General features: G+C 41.5%; 1 pseudogene across 1 annotated transcript in view; it reads right to left on the reverse strand.

Moving 5' to 3' along the window:
- Window positions 1–20,360, reverse strand: part of LOC144755475 (cytochrome P450 2A9-like) — a 572,487-nt pseudogene that overhangs the window by 322,075 nt on the left and 230,052 nt on the right. The window contains exon 4 of the transcript XR_013594897.1: window positions 19,240–19,400. The product of XR_013594897.1 is annotated as a cytochrome P450 2A9-like (transcript). The remainder of the gene's footprint in view (window positions 1–19,239; window positions 19,401–20,360) is intronic.

The raw sequence follows: 20,360 nt of genomic DNA on the forward strand, positions 1-20,360 counted from the left end.
ACAGGAGGCACTTCTTGGGTTTAGATCCTGTGGACGAAAGATAACACTGAACACTTAGAATAAAACTGAAAGGGAAGCTGTCACCCATCACCATAAAAAGAAGTCATGTAAGTACCTTGTTTCTACCCTTGAGGGTTTCAATCCACTGAGCCGTGCTGTGAGAAGACATAGATCTGACTGCCTGAATCCTTAAAAGATGAGCCTAGAGACCGGCCTCCTCCGGTCTCTGACAGGCGCAGACAGGTCCTCCCTTGGACTGGGCACGCCCGGGGGCACCCTGTGCTTCAGGAGCCCTCCAAAGCCTTTAAAGCACCACCAGGTGCGTAGTGAGGGCGTCGGCGGCAGAGTTGCCACGCAGGAGCCTGGGACCTGAAGTCCTGCCCGCTCCCGCTCCCCAGCAGTGTATTCAACAAATGCATGGGCGTCCCTCGCTGTGGGAGCCGTCCAGAGCCTTTAAAGTGTCTCCAGGTGTGTGGTGTGGGCGGCCGAGTTGCTTCGAAGGAGCTTAATACCTGAAGTCCTGTCCAGCTCTCCAGCAGAGGATTCAACAAATGTACGGGCATCCCGCGCTCCAGGAGCCCTCCAGAGCCTTTAACGCGCCTCCAGGCGCGTGGTGCGGGTGTTGGTACTCGAGTTGCCGTGAAGGAGCCTGGGACCTGAAGTCCTGTCCCTCTCCCCAGCAGTGGATTCAACAAATGCAATTGCAAGATCAATCATTTTTCTTGTAAAATGGCTGTAGGGCCTGGTTTAGTAATATTTCAAAGTCAGTTTTTAATTACTGTTGGGTTTGAGCACAAGCAGGACCGGCCCTCCTAAAACACTGAATGCACTTAAAACCTTTTCCAGTCCTTTCAATGATGCAAGTATCACCTGGCAGTACTCAAAAGATCCAAAGGCAGTGGGAAGGAGTTAGTTTTATTAAGATAACAATGCATTACACTGCAGGAGCAGCGCAGGAGGCATTACAAACTGCTGCTTGCTCCTGATGTCACACTGCCCTTCTCAATTTGTTTTTTTATTTCTTTATTGATTTTCAAAAAAATACAACACAACAAATCAATGGAAATACACTGCTTCATACACTAATTCCAGGGATTCGTCAGTACTATGTATAAACAGGGAACATAATCAAGATAGTTAAAGGCATAAAAAACATGATACAGGCATGGAGCACCAAATCAATGAGTAGAATTATGGAGGAACAGAAGTAAATGAAAAAGGCATGGGGTTATGCTTTAAAGAGGTGCTGGAGCTAGACCTTGGGGAGGGGGTCCGGGTCCAATGTGCAAAGATAATCATGCAGCTGCCACCAATTGTCTTTGGTGTAGGAAGAGGAAGGTTGCAAGTCAGGTTGCAAGTCTGGGTAGTCTACACTAACAGTTTCACAGAATGACATGCGTTTGAGCCGGGTGTGAGTGGAGGGAGCCACAGTCCAGTCCCAGTGGAGCGCTATCTCTTCTTTAGCTAAAAGGAAACACATGGAAACAAAGTGGCACAGGGTGTGTGGTATGTTTTTTGTGTAGCCAAAAAGTGGAACAAGGGAGGGCAAGGATAGCACCAGGTCAGCCATTGTAGAGTTTTGCATGTAAACATTGGTCCAGTATGTGCATATCACAGGGCAGGTCTAAGCTAGGGGGCCAAAATCTGCACCAGGGGCACCGCATTTGGCATATGCGTCAGATATGGAGGGATCAAATTTGGTGATGTCCGAGGGCGAAAGTTTGGTGCAGTGGGTAAATAAAAGTGCATGCGTTGTGTCTATGATTGCAGGAAATATTCTTAATTTGTGAACAGTAATGCCCACATTTTGTCCATGAGGGAAACTCCCAGCTCCTCAGCCCACACCCCTGGAACACTGGCGGAGGTATTCAGCCTGAGTGAAATGCAAATGCGATATAGTTGTGAGACTAATCAAGTACCATCCCTACTAGCTGCGACAAGCTTCAATGGGGGGAATACATCGGAGGTAGCAGGAAAGTAGAGCAGAGAGCCTAATGTGTATGGAGTCTCCGACTAATGAAACAGTCCAGAAAGGGAAAGTCAAGTTAAGGAGGGTCCACAGTCAGCTGCAACACATGACCATCCGGCACACTCGCTGTATGAGCTTTTGTCTGGCCAGCCGGTGCCAGGGTTTCTCAGCAAGAAGAAGGGCAGGGGAATAGAGAGACCCCCCTTATAACTGCCGCAATCAATGCCACACCGAACAGGTCCCATACACTGTCTGTATGTCCGTGGCCTCCAATGGAATGCTCTTCAGAAGGATTAAGGGTTGTGGAAGATTGCCCAGCTGGGACCGTTGTGGTCTCAAATACAGAATGTGAGCATCGGGATGGTACCACCTATGAGTATACTGGCACTGAGAGACTAGATGGGGAACATCCTTTACCACGCGGATTTTACTCCGCAGTACCCTTTCAACGCGTCTTTTACAACGCAAGTCGTAACCACGACTTGCGCTGGAGGGCGCTACAGGACAAGGAATAATTTAATTTACTATCCAACACCTTCCCTACTGTACGTAGGCTGGTGTTGGAATAGAAATTAAAAAATTCCTAAGTCCGCACCCCTCCAACGCAAGTCGTGGTAACGACTTGCGTTGTAAAAAATGTGTTGTAAAGGTACGCGTGGTAAAACCATGCGTCGTAATGTCGTACATCCGACTAGATAGTATAAATAGAGGTCAGTGACCCTAAGCCTGCCACACTCATAAGGGGGAGTGAGGGTGCCCCAGAGAACACGCAGGCAACCACCAGCCCACACGAGTCATCAGAGGAAACCACGTAGTGAGCAGAAGAAAGCAGGGGGTAATGGGAGGGTGTGTTAAAATATAAATATAAACATTGGAGGAGTATGACAATTTTTTATGATGTAACGCAACCAGTGATGGAAAGAGGCAGCTTGATCCAGTGATCAACTTTAGAAGCCAGTTTGGCCATTGCTGGTCCATAATTTAGGTGTAGAACTTGATCCTTGTCCCTGTGAAGTCATATGCCCAGGTGCTTAGTGCCTTCTGCAGCCCAGGTAAATGAACAATCAGTCATTGGTGGCTGTGTGGCGTCAGTCCATGGAAATAATTCTTATTTAGCCCAGTTGATTCGGAGCGCCGACAGTTGTCCAAATCAGACTACCTCCCGTACCAAGGGGGATAGGTTCTCAGACGGGTATCAAATGAAAAGCAAAATGTCATCCGCGTATAGGCAAAGTAAGAGCAGACCATGGGGGAGCTGAAGGCCAGGGGATCCATAGCAATGATGAAGAGAAGGGCAGCTCTGCCTCGTCCCCTGCAGGATAGGGAGTATCTCAGAGATTGAACCATCAGCACGAACGTTAGGCACAGGGTTGGCGTACAAAAGCAAAATCAGGTATGTGAAAATCAGAGATATACCCAGTTTACCAAAAATAGCTCTGAGGAAAGGCCACTCCAGAGAATCGAAAGCTTTCTCTGCATCCAGCAAGGCTGCAACTTCAGGACTGGATGGCCCTTCTCTAGCAGTCATATCAAAGTTGTTGCGCAGCAGGAGCAAGGAAGCAATGCCTTCTGGTCTTAAAGGTCTTCAGCCTCTCACACCACCCCCATAGTGTGTCTTAGCCCGAGTTGCTGCAGTGAGGAGGACACGAGTTGCTGCAGTGATGATGACACACACTGAGGGGTCGATTCCGATCCGGTAAAATGCGCTCCGAATCGTCGTACGGAGCGTTTTTTCCCCGTACGAATCGTACCCATAAACGTCCCGTACGTACGACGAAGTACGATTCGTACCAGGAGCCGAACTCCGTACGAGTCGTACAGGACTCCGTACGACTCAAATCTCCGTACGAGTCTCACTCGGAACCCGCTGTACGTGACATCACTACGGTTCGCGGCTGGTTTTTACAACCCAGCAAGTACGATTCGTGTCGGGTACGCACCGTACGACACTTTTCCTACGGGAGCTGAAAACAGTCGTAAACGCAGAGTTCGCGCTGAAACAGATACGGAACGGCCCCCCCCAGGTACGGGACATACCCCCCATGATCGCAGGGGTACGCGCCGTACCCCTGCGATCATGCGGGGTACGTGCCGTACACCCAGCGTACGTGGGGTACGCACCGTACCCCATGTACGGTGGGTGTAGGGCACGTACCCCATGTACGCTGGGTGTACGGCACATACCCCGCATGATCGCAGGGGTACGGCGCGTACCCCTGCGATCATGGGGGGTACGCGCCGTACGGTGTGTAGGTGATCGTGCGCTTTTCCGTACGAATCGACGTGTACCGTACGAATCGCGTCTGGGTCGGCCGATCGGGATCCGAATCGTCCGGTCGTACAGCGTCCGTACGAGTCGTACGGAAACGGCTCCGGATACGATTCGTACGGACGGGGATTTTACCGGATCGGAATCGACCCCTATGTGTCCGGGGCTGCGCTGGAGATGGGGTCTCACTTATTGCCTCGAAAAATATATGGGAACTGTAAGACTGAACCAGAGACTGGCTAAAAAAGAACAAAATATTCTGCAACAATGTTTCTGTCCTTTCTCTTTCGGGTAAATACATCTAAAACATACAGCACACACACCTTAAATTAAAAATAAATGTAAGTTAAAGTTAACACAGGGAACGGCAGTCTTTTCATGTTATGAAAGCTCAGTAGGTTAAAGCGCTCACTCATATATCTGTGTTTAGCCAGTCACAGAACTAAATCCTGGTCAGTACAATGGGGAATACCGATGTGCCTTTATAGATCTATGAGGTCCCATGCTGCAGCCCAAAGCACTGTGAATAAGTCATTATGAATTTTTTTTAAAGTGGACAACACACATTATAAGGCTGGTGCAATATATGCCAAGAGAATTAGTGCTCCAGATAAAACAAATGTATTCCAAGAAAGATTTATTTTAGTAATACGCAATCTAGTGGAAGAAAGGGATCACACATTCTTTATATTATGGCGTTTGAAGCAGTCCTTGTATCCTTTGCATGCTAGAACAAGAATCGTTGTAAAGAATTTTCAAAGCAACTACCTTTTTTGGCAATACTTTACTACATGGATGCAGCTCAGCTATCTCATATAAGAACTGCTCAATGTCAGTGTTCAGAAAAACAATTTCATTTTGATTTAGAATAGCAAAGATTCCTGACATAGTATTTGACAGGTGGTAATGATGTCAGCTGATTAACACTCACTTATTCAATCTCAGGAGGAATTGAAGATTTATTAGGAATCAAACCTGATACTTGGTAGTTACACATCCTGACATTTGGTGATTTAACCCAGTTAGCTCAATATTCTTAGACAAATACATGTGTGCAGCCAAAATGTCCCGATGAGCTGAGAGCAAAATGTATCTTTGGTCAAAGTCAGACAGAAATGTGTTGCTAAAGATAGAATTAAAACAAAATCATGAGCTCATTGCCATTTCAGATTGAATTTTATGAGAACTCTCAAATGGAGTGCTTGCTTGAATTAATTTGGTCCTAAAGTGCTTTGTACTAAAATGCGTAAAAGCTACTTTTAGTTGTCAAATCACTTATTCCCTTTTTAAAGATCTCAGTAGTCTGTCAATATTTTCAAATTTTACTAAAAACTGTTTGCTGTAACCATATCGGATTTGACCAATATGATAGCACAATTTGTCAGTCTATTTACTTCTATTGGCGGAGCGCTAAGGATAACTCTGCCCCTTGATTTTAAGAGTTAGGTGCTCCTCCTTTGGTTGACCTGTTAGCGCCCTGAGCAGGAGTGTCGCTCGCTAGTTGCTTCTCATTTTCACCATACTCACCAAAAGTAAGCTTCCTTTCGTACTACTGTTTGTTTAATTTGTTCTGTAAGACTTTCTCTTGATGCCTGCTCCAGCAGAGACCCCACAAGCTGGAAAGAGTAGCGTTTGGGTGCACATTACATCCAACTTAGCTCATATTGCATGACATAGTAAGCACCCTCCTGAGAGTAAAAAAGAATTTGTAATACTACGGGAGCGACACACTAGTATGGGAATTTCTTACGATGGGCTGCAAGGAGTAAAATCAAAATAATAGTTATAACAGCCTGGAGATGCTTCTGAAATATTATTCTTCAGAAATTCCTGGTTCACCCTCGGTAGATGTCTCATGCAGCAATGCTTCTCCTAGCAAAAAGCATGAAATACACTTGTGGCCATGACCAAAGCGGCAATACAATTAAGAAAATAAAGAACTTAAAAGGACCAAACCAGAAGAATAAAACAATCTAACATAATCTAGGGATCAGTATTAATTTAAAAAGTATGGTCATTTTTTCAAAGTGAAAAGTCAATTTGCAAGAGTAATATCACACAAAGCAAATGTCTGGCTGTAGTTCTCAAACAACTCCACTACAGGGAAGCAGTGCATTCATTTATGGCATTAAAGAAAAACAATGGGTCTCAGGCAATTAATTTATAGGAGAATAGTTTTTAGACGTCATTTAAAACACATTTTACTCACTTAAAGCACTAAATGGTGTTGAGACAGAATATCAAGTTGGAAATGTCGACTTACACAAATATTGAGTTGAAAATATGGTGATTCAGAAATATTGCAAAACCAAAGGGGATGATGGACGGAGTGTTGAACATTGCATGCACTCACCCCCAGTCAACTGATCAGGGTTTAATCCATCATCATTCTTTTGCTCACTCCGCCACCCCAGTTCAAATATGTCCATATGCAAACCAGTCTGGCCATGTGCCTCATGGGAACAGTCCAGCCCGAACTGCCAAGCCATGTTTTCCCTGGACCGGAAACAAGCATCCTGGGACCGGTTTCTGGCTAATCAGCCATCATCAGCCAGGCTAGCTTGAATCCAGTGGCAAAGTGAGCAAGAGACCCACGTCTGGGCATACCCTGACAACTTATGGCGAATGAAGCAAAACCAAAGGGGATGATGGACGGAGTGTTGAACTGGGGATGCTCAGACGTGAGTCCCAGGCACTCCACACCACTGGAATCAAGCTAGCCGGGCTGATGAGAGGTGTTACCTCGAAACCGGGCCGGTCCTCGGATGCTTGTTTCCGTTCTGGGAAGGACATGGCTTTTGTAGTTCGGACTGGACTGTTCCCATGGGGCACAGGGTCAGCGCTGATTTGCATATCGCCATTGTCTAACCCAGGGTGGTGTGGAGTGGAAAAACGATGGATTTGGGCCCAGATCTTTGGACTGGGGTGAATGTGTGACATTGATCCACATTCTGTCCATCATTGTTGTGTTTGCAGGTACTGTTCCCATGAGGCACAGGGTCAGACTGATTTGCATATGGCCATGTCTGAACTGCGGTGGTGGATATGCTAAAGAATGATGATGGATTAAAACCAAGATCAGTTGACTGGGGGTGAGTGCTTGCAATGTTCAACACTCCGTCCATCATTCCCTATGGTTTTGCGTAAATAATCACCCTTGTTTTATCTCCCTTTACTGTAAAACCAGCTTTTAATATTCCCCTAATAATGTACAAAGTAATTTCTATACTTTACCAATAATGGCCCTCATTATGATGGCGGTTGGACTAGATGGCGATCGGATGAGCATCCGACTGCCATCGTATCGGGATGGAGACCACCCGACATGTAGTGGGTGGCTCCCTCCACCCTATTACAATCCGACAACCATGAAGGCAGTTGGACACATAACTTTTTCAATTGCGGCTTGTGCTGAGGCTGGAAAAAAGTGCTTCAGCACAAGCTACAATTAACCCCTTCACTGCGGGGGTAATTCCCCCCACGGTACTGGGGGGGGGGGTCCGCAGCACCACTGTGCTCGTGACGAGCCCAGCTCGTCCCTGACTCACAGTGGAACTGTGCTCATGATGAACTGGGCTCGTCACAGACCCGCCTACTGATTAATTCTCATGCACAGGCGGGGAATTAACCGCTCGTGGGCAGTCCGCGGCCGTTATGACGAGCTCAGCTCATCATGGGCACAGTTCCACTGTGACTCATGATGAGCTGAGCTCGTCATGAGCATGGAAGGGGTTAAAAAAGGCATGTTTTCAAACATCCATGCCCTATGTGGTGCCTGGCACACAGTGCATGGGTGTTTGGGGGCACCAAAGGGCACCCCGGCACCATAGCGGAGGCCCATGGAGGAATGGACCCTGATAGTGGCCCCTGAAGTTCCTTTCTATCTGCCTTTACATGGCAGTTGGGTAGCCATGTAAAGGCAGAGGGAAAAAGGACAACGTAATCCCTACGGCGGTGTCTGCGCAGGCACCACCCCCATTGTAGGGATTATATTCCCATTGATGCTGCGATTCCTATCAATGCCGGGCCCACTGACATCGGAATGAGGCCCTATATTTTCATGGCAGTTGGGCAGCCATGTAGAGGCAGAGGGAAAATGGACAACGTAATCCCTATGGCGGTGCCTGCACAGGCACCGCCTGCATTGTAGGGATTATATTCCCACTGTTGCTCCGATTCCTGTCAATGGCAGGCCCACTGACATCGGAATGAAGCCCTATATTTTCATGTTTGTATTGGGCAGTCAATTTATTTGGTTTGGACTACAGACAGCTTTAGCTATCATGACAGTCTCATGTAATAAAAATGTTCATAAATAAAAAATACACACAAATGCACATAAATAGAGGGGCTTTGAAGCAGCACTTTTCATCCATTGGACTGTTAAAATTATTCCCATTTTGCTTCTTCCACCGCAGTATACAAAATACAACAATCGTTCACCAACTTCAGCTAGTAGCTTCATTTATTGTCAATGATGGCACTATTTATCCTGATCAATGTGCATATCTGCCTAAAAAAATGCATTTCAGTGCCAGGTCTAGTGGGCCAATAGTTTACTTTTGCAAAGCGTTTTTCTTTTCATTTTGCATCCTTTTTACATTTTTAGTCATCCTCGTGTGTTCAAACTGTGTCTCCTTGATACAATAATTCAAAGCCAATAGTGCATTTTCTTTGCACCAAGAATCATATTGTTCTGTAATGTGCTTTAAGACTTAAAATAGCTTTTATATTTGTTTTAAGTACACCGGCCAGCTGTTCTGTTTAAATTACATGTGATGGCTTTTTTTAGATTTACAAGTGTATTGGAAGCATATGGCCGTCATTTTTAGGGAACTACGTTTTCTTTTTCTTTTCCTTTTGTGGCCTACACTTGCAATAAAAAAAATGGAAAGTCCCATCAGCTTGCCAAGGCCAGACAAATACACTTTGCCAATTATTGTTTTTCTTTGGATCTGCCCTGTTTTGCATACTTTGACCCACAGCCTAAAAGATGCCAGAATACCTAGCCATGGATATCATGGATGGGGTGGCAGAGTGGGCTAAAGAACAGTGATGGATTAAACCCAGATCTGTTGACTGGGTGTGAGTGTTTGATTGGTTCAGATGCTCCATCCATCACCACCCCCATTTGTACCACTTTGTTCGCCATAAGTTGGCAGGGTATGCCCAGACGTGGGTCCCTTGCTCACTTGCCACTGGATTCAAGCTAGCCTGGCTGAGCCGGGATGCTTGTTTTCAGTCCAGGGAAGACATGGTTTGGCAGTTCGGGCGGGACTGTTCCCATGAGGCATAGGGTCAGACTGATTTGCAAAAGCCCATGTCTGAACTGGGGTGGCAGAGTGAGCTAAAGAATGATGATGGATTAAACCCAGATCAGTTGCCTGGGGGTGAGTGCTTGCAATGTTCAACACTCCCCTTTGGTTTTTCTTGATTCAGAAATATCGACAGAAGATTCTTGTGGTCAAGAATATCGAATTTAGGTAAGAAATATAGTTTTTTTTAAAATATAGAAGTCATTAATATTGTTTGCAAAAATATAGTTGTTTAAAATATCGATTTTTTTATTAGCATTATATATTTTAGTTTGTATTTTAAATGTATGTGATGTATGTTTTTTTGTATATGTATTGTTTGTTTTTGATATATGTGTTACATTTTTAGTAGTTATCAATTTTATTTTAATTACATTTTGCGTATTGCGTTTGCGTTTTTTAGTTCCTTAGCGTTTATTGGAGAATAGGGTGAGGAGTAATTTAATTATAATACATTAATGATTATGTTTTATTTATTTAATTTCAAATTTTATAGTGTCAATTGTGAGAAGTAATTTATTTGTAATTAGTTAAATAATTGGTTGTTAATTAATATTAAATAATTGATCATTAATGATGGTAATTTTGTAAAAATAATTAGGTGGCGGTTGTGGGGTTTATAGGGGTAAAGGGTATGAATTAATTTATTTTTGATTATTTAATAATTCATTGTTAATTTATATGAATTAATTGATTGAAAATGAATTATAGAAATTGTGTAATTAGTTTTAGGTGCAGGTTGTTGGGTTTATATTAGTAAAGGGTGGGAAATCATTTATGTTTAATTAATTAATAATTAGTTATTGAATTATATTAACAAATTAATCGTTATTAATTATGGTAAATGTGTGTTTTTGTTTAGGTGTGGGTTGTGGGGTTTTATGGGGTTACTGTTGGGAAGTAATTCATTTTTAATTAATTAAAAATTAGTTCTTAATTAATATTGATTTATTAATTGAAAATTAAATATCGAATTTGCATAACTGGTTGATCAGTAATGGTAATTAATTATTTGATATTTAATTAGGGTAGTTGATTATATATTTTTGTGTGTAGGTTTTACTTTTTTAGGGGTAAAGGGTGGGGAGTAAATACATTTTACTTACTTTATAATTGATGCCCGCTGCCTGTATCCTGGATCGCATGACTTGTGTTTTGTTTTTTCTTTATTAATGTTCATATTCTGCCTAAATACTTTACTGAAGGCTTCCCAGTTAAGCCTGACTGCTTTCTGTCAAGCTACCAGAGGGTAAAGCATAGGTTATTTTAGTGACTTTTGTGGTTCACGTTGACAAGGATTGCGGTTTTTGTCTGAAAGGATTTCATCATGTCAACCAATAACCCAATTTCTTACAAATAGAATGAATAGTTTTTTTGGTTTTTTTAAACAGCTCAGGTCCTCAGGTTTGGTTTCTAGACACACGTCAGTCCATAATTATCTGTTCCAGAAGATCTGTAGAACTTAAAATTCATCACAGAGTATCCAGTTACAAAAAAAACCTGGATTAATCTGTTGCAGCACCAACAACTTCGATACATAGAACCTCTCCCTTACCCAGGCACAGCTTCACAAGCCTGGCAGAAGACATTTACAGTTGCCACTTGCTGAATGCCTATATTACAGGTGCATTTAGCCTCCTCTGTCTCCAAGAACTTTTTCTCTTCCTAGCATTGGGATTAAAGTTCCATGAGGGAAACTGGTTCCTATAGTTTGAATCAGGTCCCTTTTGTCCTTGTCATCAGTAACAGTCTACCTTCCTTGGGTCCCTGGAGATGGCACCCATGCCCAGAGTATCAGGGTATAGCTGGAGACAGTCTTGCTATAAACCTTCACTAAAGGAACCGGATTCTTCTAGTGTGTAGGTAGTCTTATTTTCATCTTCTGTTCATAATGCTTTATAGCAGGCTTTAATCGATAAGCTCAACAAATATCAGAAGCGTCCCCTAAGTGAATCAACCTGATGTTCTCGCACTTTCGCTGCCTATGTTTTACCACAGCGTGACTAAGTTACTGTTTCATACATGTCCCTGACTGAAATGACTATCGCACAATTCTTTGTGCCACAGCTCATAAAGATAGAGGTGCATAGTTTTTCTGAGATCTTTTTCTAAGTGTACGAACTATGAACAAAGCCAGACAACTCCTGCCTCCAAAAGATCAAATAGAAATACAATTCATCATTAGAACATCTGCCCCTGGCCCATGCTATAAATATCTCCTCTGAGTCTGAAAGTTCCTTTTGTTCCATAAAAAATGTTTCGTAGTACAATTGGCAGGCATGGCATGGGCATGGGGCCAAATAGCCTGAAAGAACATAGCACTCAATCCTTTGATGGTGGGCACTTGGCCACAATGATCTGAGGATGATCATATGTGAATACCAGCAATCATCTTCCATCAAAGGAGTTATGTCAAGAGAATGGGACTCAGACACTGACTAAACAGTAGGCAGGTGTTATGACAACTTTACAAATGTCTTCTTATCAATGAGGATAGATAAAATATATTTCCATCAATTTCACAATTCTTGTTTACCTACTTTTTGCAGAAAGTAAGATTGCACCTGAGTTGCAATCAAAGGGTTCACAAACAGGGTTTAAACAAAACGAATGTCCTTGAACTACAGCTTACTGCAGGGTCCCTTACGCAAACCACGAGTTCTAAGCCCATGTAATCTTTTTTTAAAGCATGTAGGGTAGTATCTAGTTAAGATTACAACCCTAAACAGCTGTTACAATAGTTTACATCTGCCTTACAAAAGTTGTACATTTGGCGTTTAATTGCAAATAGACTCATTAACTTTGATGGTAGTACACTCCCAGTTCGGTGCTAATTAGTTGGACTTAGTTCCTCATAGCTACATTTATCCTTGGTCTCGGGTGTAAACACAAACCAAATCTAGGAAGTGTAAATTGACTAGAATTACCACTGAGAAATCACCATTTTCATAATATTTAAACTTGCTTCTTTGCCTAATTGAGAATTAACTAATCTTGAAACCAAATCGAACAAATTCGCAAGCCAAACATTGATCTTAGTTACAATGCAACCAATGTCTATGATCTCGCTATAAATGCTTTACATGTGTTAAAGAGAGAGTTGATTTCAGAGACAAATGTTTAATTTCTACGCCTGTATGAAATTAAAATTACAATAGTGTAATTTATGTATATTTTAGGAATTTTGTGTAACGTGGTTATGCAAAATTCCTGAAATTACACCAATACCTAATTTTGCCAAAATTGAGTTCTCTATTAGATCTAACACCAATTCTCTGTGGGAAAAAAAACATTTGTCCACTTTCGGATACTGTAACTTTTCTGATCGAGTGATTTTCAGCCTCTCTTTTCCCTGTGATATTTTGAACTCTGGAATAAGTAAGAGATTCACAGCACTTAATTGTGACCAACAGCTGTAAGAAAGCTGATGTGGGTTTCCTCCCCATAGAAGTCCAGAATCTGTGTTGCAAATAGACCTGAATGGCTTCAGGTAGATAGCGATGAAATGATGTCTTGGAACTACTTTACTCTACCAACTGCTTTTGATGCCATTCAAATCTTCTGCATCATCTAAAGGAATTGAGCCCCTCAGGATTGGACAAGCTAATTTTGTGTTTTCCTGACATGTCTCTTGTAGTAGATCCTTTTTGTTATTTCTTCCCTTCTGAAAGCTATGTCAGGATCTACAAGGCTCCTCCTCATCTCCATATTGTACAATTTCGGCCAACAGACTTTCTGTTCTCACCTGTTTAGGCAGCCACCATATATACATATATGTTAATGGCACCAATGTTAAAATTTAGGGTAGTTTTGGGTGTAGCATTTTCAGGCTATGGTGATGGTCATTGCAAACTGAATGAGGAGTCAATGACTGGAGTTGAACAGGAATGAGATCAAGGTGAGGACAGAGTGAGAAAATGATAAGACTTTTTCTTTTTGACTAGAGGAATTTAGATGATGTTCATCCTAAGCTCGGTGGGACTTTTAAGAGTCAGGTCTGACTTGGCCATATTTCTGGCCCCTTTAGTCACAGTATTATAACATTTCTAGTCCCATGAACTCTGCATTTTGTAAACAATCACTCATGCTCTGAATCATGAGGCAAAGTTACCCGAAATGGTGAGAAACCATATTGGCTATAAAAACTCACTACAGCTGAGCCCTCCAGCTGTATACAATAAACAACTGAATTGATTCAAAATGTGGGAGCTTGAGTAGTTGCTCTTCACTATACATGTGATCATGTTTCTGATCATGTACATACTCTTCATTTGGTACCAGTGGAGCGGAAGGCAATTTTTTCAGGATCTCATGCATATAACTGTGAAGGACACAGAAGAGTTATTCCTAAAATATAGAATTACATTATATAAAAACAAGCAATTGCTATGTTTTACTCAAGCAAATTGGTAGATTGGCGAGGAAGAATATCCTAGGGCGATACTAGTTTGTTTTAACAATTTTCTCGCCAGGGTAGAAATTTATAGCCTAGCCCGCCCTGACAAAAAAGCTGTAGCTAAGAATTGCGGATTCTTTGTACGTCCTGATTTCTGCCAGGCCACAGTCTCTCAGCGCTGGCATTTAAGGCAGCTAATACCAGAATTCCAGAAGAAGGGGGCTACCGTATTTTTGCAGAATCCTGCTAAACTAAAATTTGTGATTAAAGGGCAGACCAAATTTTTTCTTTCAGAAATTAAAGCCAAGGAATATTTAGATTCTCTATGAGGCTCTAAAAACTAGGGCATGGTCAAGTGAGAAGTTTAGTCAGAACTCTAGCTATTAAAATTGAGACAGGTTATTGATGTTTTTTATAGCCATTTGTTGTAGAGATGATCTATGCTATTTGTATTTTTTTTTCTTGGTCTTTGGTCTGCCCTATTTTTCCTTCCTTTTTTTTGTTGTTTTCTCTCCTGGAGGGGATCGTGGGCGGGGGGGACACGGTATTCCATACTCAACAGGAACTGATTGTTCCTGAGCCTCATATGTTGGGGAGGGGGGAGGGGGGCTGGTTGTTGGGTGGGGGGGAGCCATGGGCACGGGGGTGGTGGGGGTGTAAGGCGGTGGTAGTTGCTAAGATACAAAAAGTCAAGGAAGTTAAAGTAACTGGTACAGCTCTTTGTAAAAGAAGCTCAATGATGTTAAGTTTGGCAATAATTCTGTGTTATAATGAATAAAAAGATAACAATTTACACGTTAAATATCAACGACCTGAATAACCCAAAAAAAGATAGGGATTTTGTCTAAATTAATCCAGCTGTCACGGATTGATATATCATGTTTACAGGACACGCACATTTCTTGGGACAAAAGAAATGTACTGAATAGTTTGGATCTCGAACTTCTACTTTGCTCTAAGCAGACAGGGGTTAAGAGAGGGATTGCGATTTTTATGAGACAAGGGACTGGGAAATGTATCAGAACAGTAGCTGATAAGTGGGGGAGATGGGGGCTTGCGGAAATAATTGTAGAAGGTAATACATTTACAATGTGTTGTCTATATGGTCCAAATTTGGACGATAGCGAGGTATTCAATACAGTCAACTTAGAACTTGCTACCTGGAGTCAACCGTTAATTCTTTGTGGTGATTTAAACATTAACATTGAGTCTGACTGGAATATTCGGGCCCAAGGGAGCGAAAGATTAAGACATACAGAGCCTTAAGAGCCTTAGTGGTAGGAAATGGGTTATTTGACGCATGGAATAATTTTTTCCCTACTGACCCTGGATATACTTTTTTCTCATCACCACACCAAAAATGTGTCCAATTGGACTATTTTTTTATCTCTTCTTTTTTTTGGAAAGGGCCAATATTGATATTATGCCTCAATCACTTTCGGATCATAATCTCGTCATACTAGAATTATCATTCTCTTCCCAGGGTTTTAATTCCAATCGCCAATGGTCGTTCCAAAGAAATCTACTCCTAAATTATCAATATCTGCTACATATGGCTAAAACTATCCAGGACTTTTTTCTATGCAATAGTGGGACGGCCTCAGCCCAGACTGTTTGGGATACATTTAAACAGTTGTCAGAGGGGAAACTATAAATTTTTCTAATTTCTACCGGAAAAAAATTCAAGTGGAATTTAAAAATAACTCTGATCGGGTTAGGTCGGCAGAGCTTAAATTAGCTATTTCTATCAGCAGGGGTCTTGGAGTTGAGGAAGCTCAGCGCCTCTTAACTATTGAACGGGCCGTCTTATATACCTATTTAGCTGATCAGGTTGCTATTAAGTATAAACAATATAAAGCAGAATGCTATGAATTAAACGATCAGACAGGTAAAATCCTAGCTCAACGGCTAAGACAAAAAGCAGTTTTGAATGACGTAACAAAAATTATTGATCTAACTGGTGCAACCCAAGAAACGCAAACAGGGATATTGGCGGCGTTTAGTGACTTTTATAAGCTATTATATAATAAAAAAGAGGATGAGGGCATCCAAGATGGGCCCCAATGGAATATCTAAGGAGCATTGATAATCTCCCTATTGCTGACGCAGATAAAATATCTTTAAGCGCTCCTATTTCCTGGGAAGAAATCGAAACGGCTATTCTGGGCCTAGCCTCAGGTAAAGCAATGGGACCAGATATGATTCCCCTAGAGTTTTATCGTGCTTTTCGAAACATGCTCAAACCCCAATTACTCGAGATCTTTCAGCAAGCTTTTTTAGGGCACCCCCCTACTTCCTGGTCTTTGGCCACTATAGTGATATTCAAGAAAAAAGGGAAGGATAGCAAGGAAATGGGATCCTATAGGCCAATATCCTTGATCACATCAGACAGTAAAAAAAATTCAAAAATTTAAGCAAACAGATTAGTTGATATAATGCCAATGATAGTATCTAAGATCCAGCATGGTTTTATAAAAAAGCGGGATACTACTGACCATGTCAGACGCATTATTACTTTTCTGGATTGGGCAAAGGCCACAGGATCCCCAGTCGGCGTTGTATTATTAGATGCTGAAAAAGCTTTTGACAGGGTCGACTGGGGTTTCCTGTGGTCCGTTTAGGCTTGGGAAGGGTTTCCTCAAGAATATATTTATGCAATTCAAGCGTTATATAACAATCCAAAAGCTGTAATACGTATAGCTACTGGTACATCAGATCCTTTCTCGATCACAAGGGGGAAAGGCAGGGGTGTCCCTGCTTTCCCCTGTTGTTCGCGCTTTATATAGAGCCATATCTAATCAGGCTAATGAAAGAAACTAGGATTACCCCGGTCATGCTACATCATGTAGCTCACAAAGTCTTCGCATATGCCGATGATGTGGTAATTGTCACGACAGATGTAGAAACTGCTTTACCCAAAATCATAGAAATCGCTCAAGAATATGGGGTATTTTCCGGATATAAATTAAATATAACGAAGACCCAGCTTTTGCATTCAGCCGAAGGCAGGCCGGAAGATCTAATATTTGCTCCTACAGCCTCTTATCTTGGTGTGACAATCTCCGCTAAAGTTGAAGATATTGTTGGATTGAATACAGATCTGCTACTGTTTTCTGTCAATAGGACTCTCGAGAGGCTGAACAACTTAAAGCTATCATTATACGGCCGCACAAACGCAATAAAAATGGTTATATTCCCCAAATTTTTATAAATTAGAGAGAACTACCTCTAGGTTCATCTGGGGATACCGGAGAGTTAGAAGATCTCTGAAATGGTGTACTATGTCTAAATTAAGAGGAGGATTGGGGGTCCCGAACTTTCGACTATATTATTGGGCAATTTTTTTAAAAGCTATGGGCATTCTAATCTTTCCAGATGTTTGTTTGGAGGAAGCAATGGCTCCCTCTATTTACGAAATGTTGTTAGGAATAGAGGCCCGACAGTGCTTACTGAGATTGGTAGAACAAAGTTTAAAGTTTTGATTTCAGCATGGCAAATTTGGAAACAATTTAACAAAAAGTTCTGTTCTAACACGAAGTTGAACTATAATACACCATTTCTGAAAAATTTCTCGCTCCCTGAAATTTTCAAGGATTCTGTTATGCAGAGGTGGAATAATCTCAAGATTTGCTCTTTCGGGGATCTGTTCCAGAATGGGCAAATAGTATCATATTCGTATTTGTAGGATAAATATAGTCTAACAAGGAGAGACTCTTCAAATATCTCCAAATCCGCAGCTTTATAGTGTCTAAGAATCTTCTAAATACCAGTTCTATGAATAAAATAGATGTATTTGAAAGCTGTATCAGGAAAAATAGAATTGGCACAATATACCAACTGATGGTAAACAGAATAAAAGATGACCTCGAGATATATACTGATAAATGGCAAAGGAATCTGGGAATAGCTGAGATTGACATATCTAGATCCTTAGAAATGGCCAGTATGGTGCTATTCATCGGGTCATTAAAAAGCCAGCATTTCACGGCCGTTTTCGATTTATACTATACACCGTCGAAACTGGCGCTATGGAAAGCTAAGGGGGGAACGAATTGTAGTCGCTGTGGATATGCTGCCGCCAATTCAATACATATGTTTGTTCAATGCCCAAAACTGAATCAGTTTATTCTAGAAGTGCAAGGCTTTTTGGACAATATCCTAGAATCAAAACCAGTGCTATCACCAGAACTAATGATATTGGGAATTCAAGCTGATCAAATTGGTATTAGAACAATCGAAGAAGAAGGCTTTCTATTTATAGCTATGTCTGTGTACAGATATTGTATTACCTCACGCTGGTTGGATGTGGACCCCCCAGCTTTCTATCATTGGCAATCAAAGCTATTAAGTGTATACCGGCTTGAAAATGCGGCATATAAACTTAAGGGCCGGCGTAAGAGGTTGTTTGGTCAAAAATTATGGTCACCTATTAGTAATTGAATCTAACTGGTTTATTATGTTCTAAAAAAAACTAAGCAATTTTTTTTTTCTTCTTCTCTTTTTTTTAGGATAACGTTATTTTGTATTTCATACAAAATGTGTAATATTTATTTGAAAATGGTGCTGTATTTATTTTGTCTTTTCCTTTTCTTATTATGAATTATTTTGTGTATCTGTATTTCGCAACTTTCCACTGCCAAATAAAATTCAATTAAAAAAAAAAGCAAATTGAAAGATTGTTCAACATTGCAGATAGAAGGAGAAGGGGAAAAGGGCATTTCAGGCTAGGTCACTTGCATGGAAATACAGCTCATGGTAGGGGATGTTGTTTGCCCATGCACATGTTCCAATTGCAGAAACACAAATGCAGAAACAAAATGGATTTATTTAAACAGGTAAACCTACAATTTTGTGTCAGTTTACAAGTTTTTCGTTATTCTGAAACTAAGAGTTTAATTTCACTAATAGTCATTTTACAACTGAAGAGATTCCGCACTCATGGTGTGCTCGCACACACACACACACGCACCTCAACGTGGTCCAATGCAACAGGTGTTAATAGAGTCCAAAACACACTCTAATGTATCAAGAACTTTAAGTATGAAGTACTACAGCTATATGGTTAGCTAGTGAAACAGAAATTACGTTGAATTAGGGTAATATTGATAAACACACTCCATTATTCCTCCACAACATGCTGGGGAAAAGTATGTTTCAGAATAAATGTGTATAGTTCCTACCTACATTGTGGTTGCTTTGGGAATGAAAAGAGAGTTTCAATGTTGAGCCTGTTAGTATAGCACCTTCAAACATTATCTCTAAAATATGGTTTACATAAAAATTACTTTACCTGACCACATGACGAGCTCGTTAGCACCATTACATCATTGATCATTTCAAGTAATTCAAGAAACTCCTTATCTTCATAGTTGAATCGGTTCCCAAAGACAATTGAACATATGATATTGGATATTGCACTGCTAAGATGAAGGGCTGGGTCAAACGGCGACTCTATTAAGACAGAAAAACAAAAGATTATGTTTACAATTGTAAAGAAAATTTAGAGGGAATGTTGTGAAAATGTATATCTCCATTGGCTAGAACACAAACGGTGTGAATTAGAGCCTCTCGCTCTAGTGGCAGCACTTACAAGGGCGTGCCACTAATATATAAATATTACAGATTTCATATCGAATCTACAGCAAGTGATGTCTCCTTATATTTTAGGAAAATCATTGAGTGCTGGAGTTAATAGTCTTAAGAATTAGAGTTCCAAGAACTGGAAAACACCCTTCCTGTGGAGTGCCACGTGTCAATTAAGTTGTTGTTTACATTGTTGTATCAGCTCTTCATGCAATTAGTGAATTAACAAATATTGTCTGTTGTATATGTGTGACTACATACCTTTAATATGTAATGCAAGGACAGGTTGTTGGTTATCAACTTGGTCTTTCTTGTAGGTGTGATTTAAAAGCGGGCATGACTGTCTGCAGAGGGTCTATAAGCTAAATATATGTTTGCATACGAAACCACATTCCATAAACTTAAAAGAATTGAACTTCTATTTAGGTTGTATAAAACATCTGGATGGTGCTTCCCGCTAGCGCGTAGGTTGGGTGATGCTCCTCCCTCCTGACTGATGGTGGCAGTTGGAGTTTGGCATGCTGCAGGTCCAGAGGGCGTTGAGGAGCTGCAGGCGAGCAGCAGGCGGAGAAACTACACTGAGCGTGGTCCTGGATATCCCGCCGCACCCCGCGGCACACAGCGGCATCCTGCAGCACTCCCGCGGCTATCTCTTCTGTGCCTCTTCTGTGCCTGTAGGAGCAGTGTTTGTATGCTGCATGGAGGTCAGGGTGGGCTCTGCTAATTAATTCTACAACTAGAAGCAAGGTATTTTTTGCTTCTGTTTTTTTGGTTCATGGATGTGGCAAAGTCGACGTTTCAGCTCACAGGCAGCAGTATAATAAGAAA

The sequence above is a fragment of the Lissotriton helveticus genome, chromosome 5_1, assembly GCF_964261635.1.
Source record: "Lissotriton helveticus chromosome 5_1, aLisHel1.1, whole genome shotgun sequence".
NCBI lineage: Eukaryota > Metazoa > Chordata > Amphibia > Caudata > Salamandridae > Lissotriton > Lissotriton helveticus.